This window comes from Danio rerio, chromosome 18 (genome assembly GCF_049306965.1).
Source record: "Danio rerio strain Tuebingen ecotype United States chromosome 18, GRCz12tu, whole genome shotgun sequence".
In the NCBI taxonomy this organism is placed as follows: domain Eukaryota; kingdom Metazoa; phylum Chordata; class Actinopteri; order Cypriniformes; family Danionidae; genus Danio; species Danio rerio.
This window is the reverse complement of record NC_133193.1, coordinates 26327317-26344961: the sequence shown is the minus strand read 5'-3', so window position 1 is coordinate 26344961 and position 17645 is coordinate 26327317. Positions and strand designations below refer to the sequence as shown.

At 35.7% G+C, this 17645-nt stretch overlaps 1 long non-coding RNA gene across 1 annotated transcript in view; it reads left to right on the top strand.

The window, feature by feature from the left end:
- The window catches only part of LOC141378835 (uncharacterized), an 82760-nt gene that overhangs the window by 9966 nt on the left and 55149 nt on the right, over window positions 1-17645 (top strand). Inside the window, exon 3 of the long non-coding RNA XR_012394328.1 lies at window positions 9213-9305. This is a non-coding gene — a long non-coding RNA (uncharacterized lncRNA). The remainder of the gene's footprint in view (window positions 1-9212; window positions 9306-17645) is intronic.

Here is a 17645-nt window from a genome sequence, read left to right as displayed (position 1 = left end):
GACATTTTGTTCACACACTGTCTGCATGCTCTAATTTAGTGTTTGGATGTGTGTTTTCCACCCTATCTATCTATCTATCTATCTATCTATCTATCTATCTATCTATCTATCTATCTATCTATCTATCTATCTATCTATCTATCTATCTATCTATCTATCTATCTATCTATCCATCCATCCATCCATCCATCCATCCATCCATCCATCCATCCATCCATCCATCCATCCATCCATCCATCCATCCATCCATCCATCCATCCATCCATCCATCCATCCATCCATCCATCTATCTATCTATCTATCTATCTATCTATCTATCTAATGTTCCTGTATCTGTCTGCTAAAACCTAACAATCTGCTAGATTATGTCATGGAAACTATAGCATGTGCTATTGTTACAATATATTCTTAATGAATGGACTATAACTGAACACACATATTTTAAATTATTTTTATGAATTTAATGTGGTTATCAGATGTACACATTCAAAATAATCAAAGCAGCGGGAGAGTTAAACAAATAAATCAGGAGTGACTAGATTTTATAGAGTGTAATCCATATGGCAAAAACGTTACTACAAATTTACTATAATTTTTATAAAACAAACAATTCTATAAGATGCTTTATTGACATCATTCTGCAGTATAAATCAAATTTGCTCTCAATCTGTGCTCTCTCAATCACTGGCACTGGAATCGGTCTGACATCAGATGGTGCAAGGCTCACCTCCACTAACTGCGACTTGATTGATTTAGAAATTGGAAACTATATTTTGAAGAAAACCATTACAGTGACATGTATGGCTGCACGATATTGAAATATCTAACATTGCAATATTTTGAATTTTGCGATGTGAATACAATTCCACCAGATGACTTCAATATCTATATTAAGAAAGAATTGATCATTTTAGATTAATTGGGAAGATTTTGCAGCTGAGCGATATCACATTTATCAAAAATGTGATAAACAATTTCTATAAATACAATAAAGAAACAGATACAGTTAAACTAAACAATGATTCGTTGTTTTTCGAGTCTAACTGTATTCAGGTACTGTATAACATAAACAATACAGTCAAATTAATCATTATTAAAGTTACAAATGGTACAATTCTTATGTCTGGATGTTTTTTAAAACCTTTATACAGCCACAGGCCTCAAATACATATGTAAATAAAAAAAATTATAATACAAAATTAACATTGCAAATCCTGCGATGTGACTGATCACAATGCGATATTGATGCTAAAACGATATAGTGTGCAGCCCTAATGACATGACTGTCTACCAATGATTTACATGACACAAGACTTCTTCTAGCACTCAGGAATATTGAAATACAGGACAAAACTTTTTTTGTATTTCAATTAGTCAGGACACTAAACGTAGAGCTAAAATACATGACTGTTTAGGGAAATAAACAAGACATCTGGATTACAATATTTCAGTAACATAAAACAACTGACCAGTTAGATATTTTGGTTCTGCAGCTAACAAAACAGTCTGAAAATAGACATAGCATCAACATTTGTGCAGTATCAAGGAACAGAGAGCCTGGAAGCTGGTCTGGAGTAGCATATATGTGGAGTGTGAAGCGTATTTTCCCCTCCCCCTCTCAACACAGTAATTACAGTACTCCAGTTCAGGTTTTCCACTTACCATTTTCCATGAAACACCATTAGGAGTGAAAGTGTTAAAACTGACACTTGGACGTAAAGAAAAAAGTTTTAGTCAGAGCTGTGAAGCAATGAGCTGTGCACGTGCTTAGCACATGTTGCCTCATTTGGGACCAAGCTCCCAATCCCTCTACATTTATATAAAATATACTATCAAAATACTTTAGATTATATCCAATTTTCACATCAATTCTCATGATTATTTAAGTTGCAACAGTGTATTTATTTAAGAAACTAAAAAAAAAAAAAAAATTCCATACAAACACAATGTATCAGCTAGAATGATTGTTTATTGTTGGGTGTAATTACAAGCGATCTTTAACTAAAAGCAGTCAAGGTACAAATAATATAATTAGACAGTCTAAATGTAAATGGCACAGATCCAAAAAGTAACTCAAGTGCTAGAAACAAGACTTGCTACTCTGAGTCATTTTCTGGTAACTGCAGAGCAGAGGTGTGACTGGAGACTGCCACTGTATGACCTAACTATGTTATAGCAGTGCAGTCACATAAAATGCTTTGACTAGTCCCTATGTATAAGTGAGGCATTTTTTCTTCAATCTTGTCAAAGCCTTTTTAAGTCAATTACAAAAAAGATTGATAGCTCTGTTATGAAATAAAAAAATTAAGACTGGTTAGTCTGTGACTAATTGCTATTTGGTCCAAGTTCTTAACACAAGGGCTAAGCTTACACAACTGGTTCGAAATGGTTTGAAATGGGTATTAGGGAATATAAATAATAAAACATAAACAATGACAAAATTAAGAGTTTTTGACTCATTTCAGCCCAACATCATGAGGAAATAACAATTTTACATACTGTCAAAACAAATATTGGCTATTTTTTTAAATTGACAAAGTACCCATTTTGTATGGATAACAAAATAAATTTATGCATTTTTGTTTGTCTGTCAAACCATCATTTTCATTAATTTAGTCATTTTCCTTTGGCTTAGTATCTTTATCCATCATGGGTCGCCACAGCGGAATGAACCGCTAACTTATCCAGCATATGTTTTACACAGCGAATGCCGTTTTAGCTGCAACCCAGTACTGGGAATGCACACATGCACGCACGCGTGCACGCACACACACAGCCAATTTTGCTTATTCAATTCACCTGTAGTGCAGGTCTTTGGACTGTGGGGGAAACCGGAGCACCTTGGGGAAACCCATGCCAACATGGGGAGAACATGCAAACTCCACACATAAATGCCAACTGGTCCAGCCAGGACTCAAAGCAGCAACCTTCTTGCAGTGAGGCGAAAGTGCTTACCATTGAGCCACTGTGTCGCTCAACTGTCATTTTGATTTATTTAAAATAAGTCAGGCCACATTTTGTTGGAAATGTTCATACACCCATGTATAGATAATTTGTGCATTTATTAGCCTGATGCTTACGAGTGAGAAATATTTATCATTGTTTGATTCATCAGAGCTGAGAGTCTTTAATATTTCTAACAGCACATTTTGTTTTAAAACATTCATGTCAGATATCATAGTTCACATGGAGTGCATTTTGCATCATGCACAATATGGAAAAGACACAAGCAGTCAAAGATGCCAGTGTTGCAAGTTTACATAAAAAAAGTAATGGGAAATCATTAAAATCATAATAACTGTCTTCTTTGAACCATTGCTTGCTTGGGGTGTAGATTGGAGTCTCACACTACAGTTATTGCATATCAAATCAATCTAGTTGGATTTCAATTAAAACTGCTGGAGTGAACACATAAGAAGGGAAGAAAAGCATGGTGCTTTGCATGAAAAAAAACAAAAAAACAAGCAAAAACATAGTCAACAACAGGCTGCTGAGAACATGAGGATGAGCCTTTGTGACTGATTGTTGTTAATCATAAATAAACAACTCAATGTTTGACAACCTAAAATGCACTTTGACAATATAATTAAATGGTAACGTATTGTCACTGCTTTGTCTGCTATGGCCATGGCAGATGTTAGAGGCATATCACTTTTGCATTAATCTGCTAGTTTCCTAAGGAAAGGCTTCATCCTGGTGTGAAGAGAATGGCTTTAGAACAGCCGGATGCTGGACCTCCACCTCAAACACAGCTGGCGGAGGACAAGAAAGAGTGGGGGTGCAAACAGACATGGCTTGCTAAAGCTATGTGCTCAGCTGACACACGTTTGGCTGACATCTGAGCAATAAACCTAGCAGTTGTGAAGAATGCACCTTATGTCAAGAATAGCAATTAAATATCTATCATAAGCATTAGTAAGGGTGTCAGTAGGCAACAAGGTGTTAAATCCTTTCTAATGGATTTAAAATCTGTATACTACTTTTGTATTCCGAGTCCACAATGACATCAAATTTGAAGTAAATTAAACGATTTGTTAAAGAATACGCAATAATTTTCCACACTTATTGTAGTCTGCAGGATTTATACTTTCATGTGTCAAGAGTATAGTATTTAGCAATTCATTTAGTTTAACATTTAGAGGAGATTTTCTATGTGAAAAAAGTCAAAAAGTCTCAGTAACAATATTGGCCGTCTATTATAACTCAAAAACTGTTCTACAGCTGGGCTGGTTTTTCAAATACAAAAGTATGTTTGTATTTAATGGGTCCAAATTGGCATGCTAAAATATATTAGCACCTAAAGTGTACATGCTGTTTCAAAGTGTTTCTCAACCATGTTCCTGGAGGACCAACACTGCATGTTTTGGACATGTCCTTTGTCTGTCACAACCATTACAGGTCTTTCAGTCTCGGCAAATGAGCTGATGATCTGAATTAGGTGTGTTTGGTTAAGGAAACACATGCAGAGCTGGTGGTTCTCCAGGAACGTGGTTGAGAAACACTGCTGTATCAGTCACAAAACAAATACAAAAAAAGAAATCTCTTTGAAAATGTACTATCCCCATGACACTTTTTTATTCTGAGTGTAGATTACATTTGAAAAAAATACATAAATATATTTGACATTTGTTTGTTGTTTTTTTTTTTTTTTTGCTTTTTCAAATCGTACATTTTCATACAACTGAATTCATATTTGTACGAATTAGCCACTAAACTGACAAAACGCAAAATACTTACATTTTCTCTTGAGATCAGGCTGGATAGCCCAGTGTGCCAACATATTGCAACAGCACTCCAGTTCCAATCCCAGCTTGTGGACCTTTCCCGTTCATGTCCCCCTCTCTCTCCCATATTACTTCCGGTCATACTGTCCTATGAAATAAATGTCAAATGATATTAATATTTTTTTTTACACATTTTTATTTTAATTTAAGATCAGCAGCTAGTACATCCATTCAAAATAAACCTACTACAATTTTATTATGATCCAAAATAGTTTCATTGTTCAAAATTCATCCTTTTTGGATTGTGTAAATTGTCAATATCCAAATCCAGCTGAGTAATCCACGGTCAAAGAATAGACCCTGGGATCAAAATGACCTGCGAACTGAAAATGTGTAATTTGTATCTATTATGCATTTATAACTACTGGATGCCACATATGCACTGAAAATAAAATAAAATAAAATATTAATTTCTTCATTTTCTTTTTGGCTTAGTCCCTTTATTAATCAGGGCTTGCCAGAGCGGAATGAACCGCCAACTGATCCTGCATAACTTTTACACAGCGGATGCCCTTCCAGCTGCAACCCAACACTGGGAAACACTCATACACACTCTTTCACACACATAAACTACAGACAATTTCGCTTATTCACTTTACCCATAGCACATGTCTTTGGACTGTGGGGGAAACCAGAGCACCTTGAGGAAATCCATGCGAACACGGGAAGAACATGCAAACTCCACACAGAAATGTCAACTGACACAGTTGGGGCTCGAACCAGCGACCTTCTTGCTGTGAGGCGATCATGCTACCCAATATACCACTCTGAGACCGCTAAATAAAATAAAATAATATAAATTGGTCATCCCTCACTCAGACACACAATCAGATGCAATCAGTTGCAGTTATTACTAGAAGAAATGAAGAAAAATCAATGAGAGCAATCCTTTTTGCTCCTCATGATTTCCTTTCATTTGCTTCGTGACTGAATACTGACAGCGCCAATCTCATTATGTTTCATGTAATCCATAATAGACACTCTTGTCAGTTTTCAGACACGTCTTAAAGCCTTGGCCACTATAACAGGACGTGAGGTGAGGATGGGACTTGCCAGAGAGTCAGGCATTGCGGCCAGTAATTATGGAAAGAGACCGTGGATCCTGATCTGGGTGAAAACCATTAATTTTCCAATTTGTCTCATGAAAAGGTAGCGGATTGGGCACAGTGAATCTAGCCGGTGTTTATTTTATGGAGGTTTGTGGAAGAGTCCTCTGTAGGAACGCTGTAATCTGGAGCATGGTCACACATTTTAGATGAATGCGTACAACAATGGCGAAAGCATGATCAAAGGAATGGTTTATCTCATTTCTATTGTGTTGTGTGTAATTAGGTAGATAGGTTTAAAGAATGGCTGGCCTGCCATTTTCCCCTTTGTTACAGGCAGGCTTTATCAGCATATATGTGGGCTAGTGAATATCCGCACTAAGCTTTCTAAACAGCAGCTTAAACAGAGCTGTCGCCGTGTTATCTTCTTCACAGCTCAACACAGAAATAATGAAGTATGCGTTCTGCTTTTAAGTTTAGCTTGCTTTATGTGCAAGTGATGCGAGCTTGAAAGTGAGCCAACAAAAATATGCTTTCAAACCCGTCATGTTCAATGCATGTAGAGATATATGCAGATGCGCATGTGGGACCAGTTCCATATTTAAATATTCACACAACAAAGCAATTTAAGGTTAATTATGTTGACCTCAGTCTGCATCTAATGAATACCAATGCCACATGAAGGGAAAGACTGTTGAATTTTTCAAAATGAAAGATGCAGTTGTACGATAGGAGTCGCACGATATTTGTAAACAGGGTTTTTCACGATAAGGAACATAAAAGTGAATTCATAAACATCTGTGGAGTTTTATTGGTTCTCATAAATTCTGTCTATGATAGAACTGATAGATTCAGGTTTGTTTACATTCTCAGTCAGCTTTGTTCTACCTGCAGGGACATTCCTATAAGTGATTTGTTGTACCAAACTGTTAAGCAAATAGATTTGACACATTCATCAACTGTCCCATTATCTGACACACACAACAGCAGAGAGCAATCATTTGTGACTCGATCTCAAGCTAACATAGTGCTTTAAATCAAGAACATGGTGTGTTTTTGTGTGTGTATGCATATACGTATGTACAAACATATAATTTATGGGGGATTCTAGAATTGGGCACATTTCATTTCTTTCTTTATTTTTAAATACAATAACAACAAAAACTTTCATGAAACAGTTTTGAATAATAATCAAAGTATACAAGTTATAGTGAGTTATCTCTAAACATATATATATATATATAAATATATATATATATATATATAAATGTATATTTATATGTATAATATGTGTGTTTTCAGGGACATTTTGTTTTGAAAATATTAACTTAAGGACTCCCATGTCTATTTTTGATTGTCTTTACCTCCTGATTCATACATTCATCTACAATTATCATTAAATAATTAAGTATAATTTGAATCATTTTTGTCTGTTTACTCTGGTTATATAAACAGTTGAATGAAACATCACTGTAAAAAAATGCTGGGTTCCACACATTTTCTTCATGTTTTTACAAATTTAAGTAAAAAACATTTGCGTTTTTTGAGTGATCTATTTTCTGTATTATTTGTTATTTCACTTACAGTAGATTAGTTATTTGTCGACTCTGCTATCATGATAATTCAGTTCATTTTTAATTCATTACCTGCAAAATGTTTTTGAAATAAGTCATTTACAGAGCTGGGTTGATTAATTGATAGATTACTTATTAATTGCAATGATTGTAAATTATAATGCTAAATATGTAGTACATAGTAATATAATCTCTTAGTTTACACATTGTAATGTAATCAGATTACTTTTGGATTACATTTAAATCAAATCTATTCTTCAACACGAACAAAAACATCAAAGCTTCTTTTGTATGAAGAGTAACAGTATCCCAAATACTAACATTTACGTATATACAGTTGAAGTCAGAATTAATAAACGCCCCTGAATTATTAGCCCTCAATTTCGGAGAGGTTTCTTCAACACATTTCTAATCATAATAGTTTTCATAACTCATTTCTAATAACTGATTTATTTTATCTTTGCCAATGATAACAGTAAATAATATTTGCTATATAGCTTAAAGAGGCTAATAATTTAGACGTTAAAATGGTTTTTTAAAAAAAAGTGCTTTTATTCTTGCCAAAATAAAACAAATAAGACTTTCTCCAGAAGAAAAATATTATCAGACATACTGTGAAAATGTCTTTACTCTGTTAAACATTATTTGGGAAATAATAAAAGAAAATCTAAATATATATATTTCAAAGGGGGTTTAATAATTGTGATTTCAACTGTACCTTGTTGTTAGTGTTTGCAGAAAGTAGCACTGAATAAAACAAATCAGATCTTATGAATTTAAAATATTTACTTAAAATTAAGCACACTTACATTATGGCAAAAGTATAAAAACCAACGTCCCAGGTCTTTCTTAAAAATTAAATGTTTGTAAATTTAGTGATCAATAACGGTATATTGCTTCTTTTTCCAGAATTCCTTGTTGCTGATATCTGTGGCAGAAATCTATGAATTTAGGCATAGAATAATTGCTACTGAAGTTTAAACTGAGCATCAGAATGGGGAAGAAAGTGACTTAAGTTTAAGATTTTGAACGTTGTATTGTTGTTGGTGTCAAATGTGCTTGTCAGAGTATTTCAGAAACTGCTGGTCTATACTTGGATTTTCACACAAAACCCTCTCTATAGTTCACAATGCAAAGTTAAAAAAACCAAAAAAAAAAAAGAGCTTTGAGCACATAGAAATGCAACTAATTAAATAAACAAATGCGGTCTGCAGAAGAGTACTTTAGAATGCACAACACATCAAACTTTGTATCAGATGAGTTACAGCAGCAGATGAAGAGCACTGGTGACACTGCTGTTAGCAAATAACAAAACAATTGTACACTAGAAGATCAGGAAAATATTGCTTGACCTAATGAGTGAAGTAACAATGTGAAAGCATGCATACATCCTGTCATGTATCAGCAGTTCAGGCTGATGGTAACAATTAAACAGTGTGAAAGTAGTTCTTGGCCAGTGTCATTGAGATATAAATGCATAAATATTCATATATATTTTTATGTTACACCTGCAAAGTATCTAAATATACATTTTCACTTTCCTTATCAACCATTGCTGTCACAAAATATGATTCTGATACTTTGAAACGACTCTCAAATAGATTGGCTCCACTGACCCTGTCATCAGTCGTTCCTTGTTGATAAAATAAATCAATGATTCAGCAATATCTAATGAGACATGAAGGCATTGTGTGCTATAGTAGACAAACTCCAAACAAATATGTCAGAACTGCCTGGTAGGAACACCCCCGTCTGTGATTGCTGTGCCAACTGAAATAACTACCTTCATTTATCTCTTTCTCCCACAGCGCATATCAGGATAATCCCTCTTCTCTAGACTTCATGCATAATGCAACAACCTAATCCACAAGAATGGGTGGCAGGTGATTATAATTACTCAGGTAAGACTGCATCAAACAATACAGTGCTTCAGTTATCCCAGATGATCATTATAAATTCCATTTTTATTTTACACATTTTAAGCTAATGGCTGTTAATTATCTACTTCTTATATAAATCTTTGTTATCTATGGCGAATTGATAAAATTGTAAGCGATAACATGATCAATTTAGAAAGAAAGAGATAAAGATTTTATGTTATCTTTGACTCTCCTCAGCTTCATTAATGCCATGTTCATAGGATAACTGATATTTAGGTCAAGATAGTTGAGACTTAGGCCCAATCCCAGTTCTATTTTTTTGTACCCCTACCCCTTAGCCCTTGCAACCGAGGGTTAAGGGGAAGGGCTTAAAATATTACCCCTTAAGAATTGGGACAGCACTACATCACCTGCACACGTCATCATATGTCCTCGCGATCTCTTGCTTTATATGAGTTCAGATGATGGCGACTACTGTAGAGATGCCAGTCATGTTATTTTTTGGTATTTATCTTGACTGAAGCCATATGTTATGTTATCATAACGATCTAATGTGGCAATAAGATCGTAACAGTATTATGCATTTACACAGTGGCCATATTCATTAATGTTAACACACAAAAAAACAACATTAACATTATAGCAGACATTGTAAAAAGCCCATTCCCAGCCACTAGACTTTTCTGACATGGTATTCCAAAGTCATCGAGTATCAGAATGTTGTGGGACTGCTGTACAGGAGTTATTAATAGGGATTATAGATTGTGAAATTTAGCGGTTATTATTTTAGGATTTTTTTTAAAAGCATGACGGTAAAACATGAACGCGGTTATGAATATTTTAAAACATGTGTTTGTTTGTTGTAAAAATTGAAAATAATGACAAAAAATACTAATCAGTGGATCCCCTTACTTCCGGGTGCAGCTGGAGCTAGTGTATTTATGGAATTTTTTTCCGACCCCTTGGTTTCAAGTGTGGTCCTGAAAAATCTTCGTTTGAAGGGGTGTATAGGGCTTGCCCTTAGCCTTACGCCTTCAAGCTAAAGATAATTGGAACACCACTACCCCTTCATGGGCATGCGTAAAACGAGGGGTAGGGGTAAGGGGAAGGGCTAAGGGGTAGAATTGGGATTGGGCCTTAATGGGACAGATGAGCTAACAATTTAAGTATTTACTAAGAAAAGTGTATCTGTCAATATGATGAAAAAAGCCCTGCCTACTAGTAAAGGAGCCAATCATTGATTGCTATAAACTGACTATACTCTGGGGGAGGGGCTTGGACTAGTCGTGAGTTTCTGCAGATTTCGTGTCATTTGGACGTTTAGAAATTAAACTAAAGAGATAGTTGTTCAATTTAATTGGAGATTCCTAATATGAAATTCAGTCGTAAGCTTGGCAAACAATTTTGAAGAATTTGATGTATCCCCATTCAGACAGAATGCCCGAGCATACTGCCCGAGAGGCGTTTCAAAGATGGCCACCAAGTGAAATGACTTGCCTTAAAGGGACTTTTCTCAGACATGCTGATATTGAAAACTTGAATTTGAAAGATGCCTTGTGTATTTTAGAACATGCTTGTTTCTAAATGATGTTTTATAAACAAATTTTGTAAAAAGCATGTGCAGATAATTAAACAATGCTAATACATCATTGACAACCATATATTGTCCAATCAACATTAGATCACACCCCCATAAATACCAAACCCGTCCTACCGCTATGATCCCACTATTTTAGCATCCCTCCACCACCACGGCACCTCTCTACTTAAAGGAGAGGTCCAATTTGATAATATATTTTAAACTTTAGTTGATGTGTAATGTAGCTGTGTGAACATAAACAACATCTCTGAATGTAATATGCTTAGCAAAGTCTACAAAGTCTACAGCTAATAAAGTTTGGGAACTACAAAAAAAAAACAAAAAAAAAACGTCCTGGCTGGTGAGATCACGAAGGCTTCAGGTTACGCTCATTCTCCTCACGCACACACCCCGCACAGCAAAGGGAAGTGGCCAGAGGCGCTGTAATGTCATAGCAGAGAAAGCTAAAATGACGTCCAAACGCTGTTATTGTATTTGGGCTTCCAAAGGACATGACACAAAGAGAAATGTGATTACAGTTTAATGTTAATTGTATTCCAGAAAATTATTTAAAAAAAATATATATATATATAGCTAGCATTTGACAAAGGACAGCTTCCAGAATCTCTCCCAGTTCAGCACTGGATTTGGCTTAAAACTCCTCAAAGAAGGAGCAGCTCCAACCATAATAGAGACGAAGTTGTGTATTGTGAGCTACAACCTGTAGATGTTTTTATTTATTAAAATTGATCTATTACATGCATAGTTTATAGAGATAACAGTATGTTGTAGCAAGGATGTAAACAACAGGAAATTCTGTTTGGCACCATAAAATATTTTAGCTACAAATAGATATTTATCCATCAAACCACTGTAAACACTCATAGTCTTCACCAGTGTTGTAGTTTCTCTCTATGTGGCTGCTTTTCCTGCATTCTACATTACAAATAACGAAATCGTAAAAGATATGTGAACGTTTAATATTGCTTACACATGCTTATTCCGAATATATGTAAAAGACACTTGTCAGATTTTCTTTTAGAAAGCAGGCATAAGGCTCAGCTGTGTCCTCTTCATTTTCTGCCAGATTCAGTCTTAAACTGATACGACTAACAGCTACACTGACAGTATTTACACAACAGAGGCACAGCACATGCTAGTAGAGGTGGACAAGACGAATAACACGAGTTGGGGTGTCTTTTTAAAGCTGAGAGCCATCTCCCTGGACAGCACACCACATACTTTTTTAAATTATTTTAGACATCTGTAAGTGTAAACTTGTGAAATATACAAAAATAATTGTATCTGTGAGCAAGATTTTCTGCTTTGTCATTATTAAAATACATTGGAGGAAATAAATTTCTTCATTAGTTTTAAAGTTATGTTTTTCATTTATTTATTGAGCTTTTGCTCTGTTGTCAATTTTGAATGAAATGTGCGTAGGAAGGAAATATTTCCTCAGACTAAAGGATTTTTAATAGGGCTACACAATATATTGTTTCAACCTCGATATCACACGTGTGCATCTGCAATAGTCACATCTCAAGGATATGCAATGTTGAGTCTGAATTATAGTTGACAAGTAGCTCCAGAACTGTATTCATTCACTGTATTTATATAAAACTGATATGCTTTATGCAAAAAAAGACACTTAGAATTTTTGTTTTGTTTCTACTCCAAATATCTACATTTTAAAGCAAAAAAATTATTTCATGTACCCCACTGGCAGATATTGTTGCTTGTTTTTTTTCTGACTGTAAAAACAATACAACATTTTACTTGCTCTAAGAATTTTTTGATATTTGGGCAAGAAACAAGACAAAAAAGTAAGAATTTTTGTTTTTCATTGTTATAATTAAATTGCAATACCTGAATACAGTGCCTAATTTGTGAATCGTGAAGTCACGGAACAGTTTGGGGTAACAGATCCGGCATGCTACCAGAGGATGTATAGGTGTCACGCACGAAAGTGGGGGGGGGGGGGGGGTGGCTTGTGGTAGCTGGGCGTTGGATAGCAGAGGGGGTGGGGAGTCGCGGAAGAAAGTGAAAGTGAACAGCAGATGGGGGAGAAGGGTGGATGAGGAGGGGGATCAATAAAATGAGTGTCCCGATCGGGATGCAGCATGTTCCGGCACAAATTAAGCCCTGCCTGAATACTGTTAGAAAATCATCAAATGCTGCTAGTCAAAGTATCTTGAAAAGCTGTATTCATATCGCAATATTTATCGCAGAAAAATAAAATATCACAATTTTCCCAATCAGATTTTTCTAATATCATGCAGCCCTAGTTTTTAAGCTAGTATATATTATCTTTTTAGTTTACATATTTGTGCCATTTAACTGCAATATCACACTTGTATCCTTGGATTGTACCTTAATATCATCACAACTTTATCTATGTATATCTATGATCACATTTTGTTTCTGGAGTTTTTCAAGAATATTTTTTATTTATTCAATTGAAATTTTATGGCTGAATAAATACTGAAACATGATGCAGCCAGTCTACAGATCCGGCTAGATCATGTCATTCACCAGTTGATAGCACAGAAAACTATGAACAACTGATTGGTAAAGTGTGAGTTGATAGTTAAGTGTTAGCAGCTTATGTATGTTATTAGGACGTTAATCTAAAGTTGCAACTATTCTTCATTTGCTAACAGTTAATAAATGAAGAATAGTTGCAACTTTAGAATAATGTCCCAATAACCCAAATAAACTATTAACTTATACTTAACAAGATTTTAGTAAGTAATTTACTAACAGCTTGTTCATGATTTTTAGGGATAGTTATGAATCCTTAAAATACAGTTAACAAGTCATCTATAACTTGTTAACTGACGGCTTGTAAGTTATCTACTGCCTATCTACAAGGCACAGTTATAAACTATTAACAAACTATTAACTTTTATTAAACAAATCATTTATAACTCATTAACTAACAGTTTATTAATGGACTATTAACTAGTTATAACAGATAGGTATAAATAATTAGCAAACTATTAATTTTTGTTTAACAAGTCATTTATATCCCATTAACTAACAGTTTTGTTAAAGATCTGTTAACTAGTTATAATGAATAGTTAACCTAAAGTGTTACCTAAAATGTTTCTGAAGACAATCACCTACTGCACCTTTAATGGTGACTGCTCACCTTGTGCAGAGCCTTGTCATATATATTGAAGAATTTAGTGAGAACGCACTTTAACCAACAGGTACAAACAGGTTAATGCAACAGCACATATGCATGACAACATTAATGAACGCCTCTGCCAAAGTTCCTTTACAATCGACACACATTCATTTCTTAAGTAAAGTGTTTTAGCACTAACCTAGCAATTTTGACTTAATTCATGGAAATTGCACCTACATCTCTTAAGTGAAGCAATTTGTGAAAAGCCGATGCTTTATGTAATGCCTATTCTAAATCACTGTTAAGCTATTTGCATTGCATTATAGCATTGATTTCTTGTTTGTTTCTCCTGGCCCAAATAACCATAGAATGTTATTGGCTTTTTTTTCTAATCCCAGTATATTATGCACACACATGCGCATGCAGACAATACATAGAGCTTGTGTGCAGAGACCCCATGATGACTGCCTAGACATGCATTATGCATCAGGAACGCTCGCTGAATTAAAAAGCCAAGGAATCGGCAGTGTGCTGCGTCTCAGTGCACTTACATCACCTTAGCTTATTCTCACAGGCGTGTAATTTCCTCCCTGATGAAACACAATATTAAATGTGTGGCCCTGAGAGCAAATGAAAACGAAATAGATGAGAGCAGATATAAACGCAGACAAGTGGCACTAGGAGGGAGCTGCCCACAACACACAGGACAGTGCCAGACTTAAAATGTTGTTCTGTCTTTATGATTGAGGGTTCGTCTAAAGCGCTCGGCACAGCACAAACCACTGATGTTGAGTGCTAGGAGGCATCATTAGCCTCACTTTATCAGACCCACACGGCATCGATGTGTATCCCAGTGAAGTATTATATAAGCCAACACCTTTTAGGTTGAAGAATGGAGCTGAATGTTTATAGCTTCATTATGTAAACACATTCTGACTTTTATAAGCTGGCGCTGTTAGATGTGTCTTCGACATATCAGTCTGTCAAGAGCTCTACATGCTTTTAATTCCCACTTAGCACTTAGAGGAGCATGGTCTGCAATTATAATTATTTCTGAGGCAAACTGGAGAAGATCAAAATGAAACCCTCGACCACATAGGCAGTTTGGTGGTAAGGAAATGTTTTGGCTCCTGGACTGAACGTTCTGTAGTTTACAGATGTGACGTATTTATGTCATCATTCAACAAACAAAGTTAACTCACAAAAGTTGCAGGTAGTGTACTGCATTTAACAAAAAGGCCTATGCAGTGTATGCAAAATGCATTGCTATTCACATTTAGATGTGAAAAAAGAGTTGTTTTGACTTTTTAGTGTTGCATATGCTACGTCGCTGACGCATAGCCCTTTGCCGTGGCCGTCGGCGTCACTGACGTGCACCTCTCAAAAAATGTAACTACACGTCGCAACGATGCATAGCGCAAGCTCTGTGATTGGTTGGCTTGGTAGCGGTGACGAGTCTGGGCGGGACCAAGAGCCGCATGAATGGTGCGAGCCTGATGGAGCGATTGTTTACAAGTGTGGAGTCCCAAGAAGGAGCTCTGGATGGAAAGTTTTGTTTTGTGTTTATCTCATAGTTAAAGTTGTTGCACATCCGCCGGTTCCTGCCTCAAAATGAGCGAGTTTGAGCCACTTGTACATCCCAGAAGTGTTCAGGAAAAGCAAAACAGCAGTGAAGAAACTCGACACAGAGGAACATTTACACCTCACTGCCAACTAGTGTTTCGGAAGTGTTAATGCAGACCAACAGAGACATCGCGCAGAAGTATAAATGCACAGTTACGCCCGTTGCATGCGCCATGGGTTACGCCGGTCACTTGACGCAGAAGTATAAACCAGGCTTTATAAAGCATATGTTTTACAAAGCGGATACCCTTCCAGCTGCAACCCATCACTGGAAAACACCCATACACTGTAATTCACACTCATACACTACGGACAATTAAGCCTACCTAATCACCTTTTGTGCATGTTTTTGGACTCTGGGGAAAAACCCAGTATGGCAAACCTAGCCAGGCAATCTTCTTACTGTGAGGCGACAGTGCTAACCACTGAGCCAATGTGCCACCCTTCCATAATAATATAAATAATTTATAATAAGTATTAACCTTAATCCGAGTACTTTATCTTTGAAATATGAAATGTAATATTGCGACATGCACCAACCAATTTAGCAACTTAGTAAACAAGTTTGCACAAGGGCAAAGATAATTATTAAATTACCTGCTTCTTTGTAAAGAAATGCTGCCTTACATTCTTTAGTTAAATCAAATGAACTTTTCTGGTCATCTCGAGTTCCATCAATCAAACTGACTAAAGATATTCAGTTAAACTTTGTATAACTTATGTGGAAACCTGATTAACTGATTCAAATCAGTTAAAGTAACATACAATATTTATCTTTTTTTGTCATATAATTTTTTACAGTGTTGTACATGGCAATTAGGCAACTGTAAGATTAAGCTTTCCATCATCAAACAAACAAAACATCAAACAACATTTGATGTATAAGCAATTGATTAATGATTAAAATAATGAAAATTATGTTATTCATTCATTCATTCATTTTCTTTTCGGCCTAGTTCCTTTATTAATCTGGGGTTGCCACAGCGGAATGAACCGCCAACTTATCCAGCACACGTTTTACACACGGAATGCCCTTCCAGCTGCAACCCATCGCTGGGAAACATCCATACACACTCATTCACACTCATACACTTTGGACAATTTAACCTACCCAAATTACCTATACCACATGTCTTTGGACTGTAGGGGAAACCGGAGCACCCGGAGAAAACCCATGCTAATGCAGGGAGAACATGCAAACTCCACACAGAAACGTCAACTGACCCAGCGGAGGCTCAAACCAGCAACCTTCTTGCAGTGAGGTGACAGCACTACCTACTGAGCCACAGCGTCGGCAAAATAATGCTATAATATTCCAAAATAAATCAAATTTGACCAATACCTAATTAAATTTAAATGTGGTAATAAAAATACATGTAATTTTTTAATTAACTGATATTTATGTTTGATATTTAGGATTTTACTGATATTGTTGGGAAAAAGGAATATATTTATTTACAAAGAATAAAATTGTAATTTAAAAAAAAAAAGAATTCTCGAGTCTGATATGTTTTGCATATTAATGAAACATTTTTGCAGAAGTAGATAAATACTGATCAAAAATGAACTTCATGAAGCTTTGCAGAAACTTCATGTCAGCAGAAAGGTGTTAAAACTGACCACAGAACACAAAGTCTTATGCTTTTATTATTGTGCAGAAAATTTGTAGAAAAAGAGTATGTATGGATGTGGTGCGGCCAATGGATAACTGGAGAATGATTGACAAGTGACGAATTTCGCTAAACTTCACCTGTTAATGTCAGCTGCCTATATAAGTTGCAGTGAGGAAATGAAAACTGTTGCACACCTCCTGAATGTAACTTTACCATTGCATTGAGAATAACAGAAAATAAAAACCTTCAAAATTTTGACAAGTAGGGTGAGACTGTGGCTCAGTGCTTAGCACTGTTGCCTCACAGCAAAAAGGTCATTGGTTTGAGTCCCAGCTGGGTCAACTGGCATTTTTGTGTGGAGTTTGCATGTCCTCCCCGTTTTAGTGTGGGCCATAGTGTATGAGTGTGTGTTT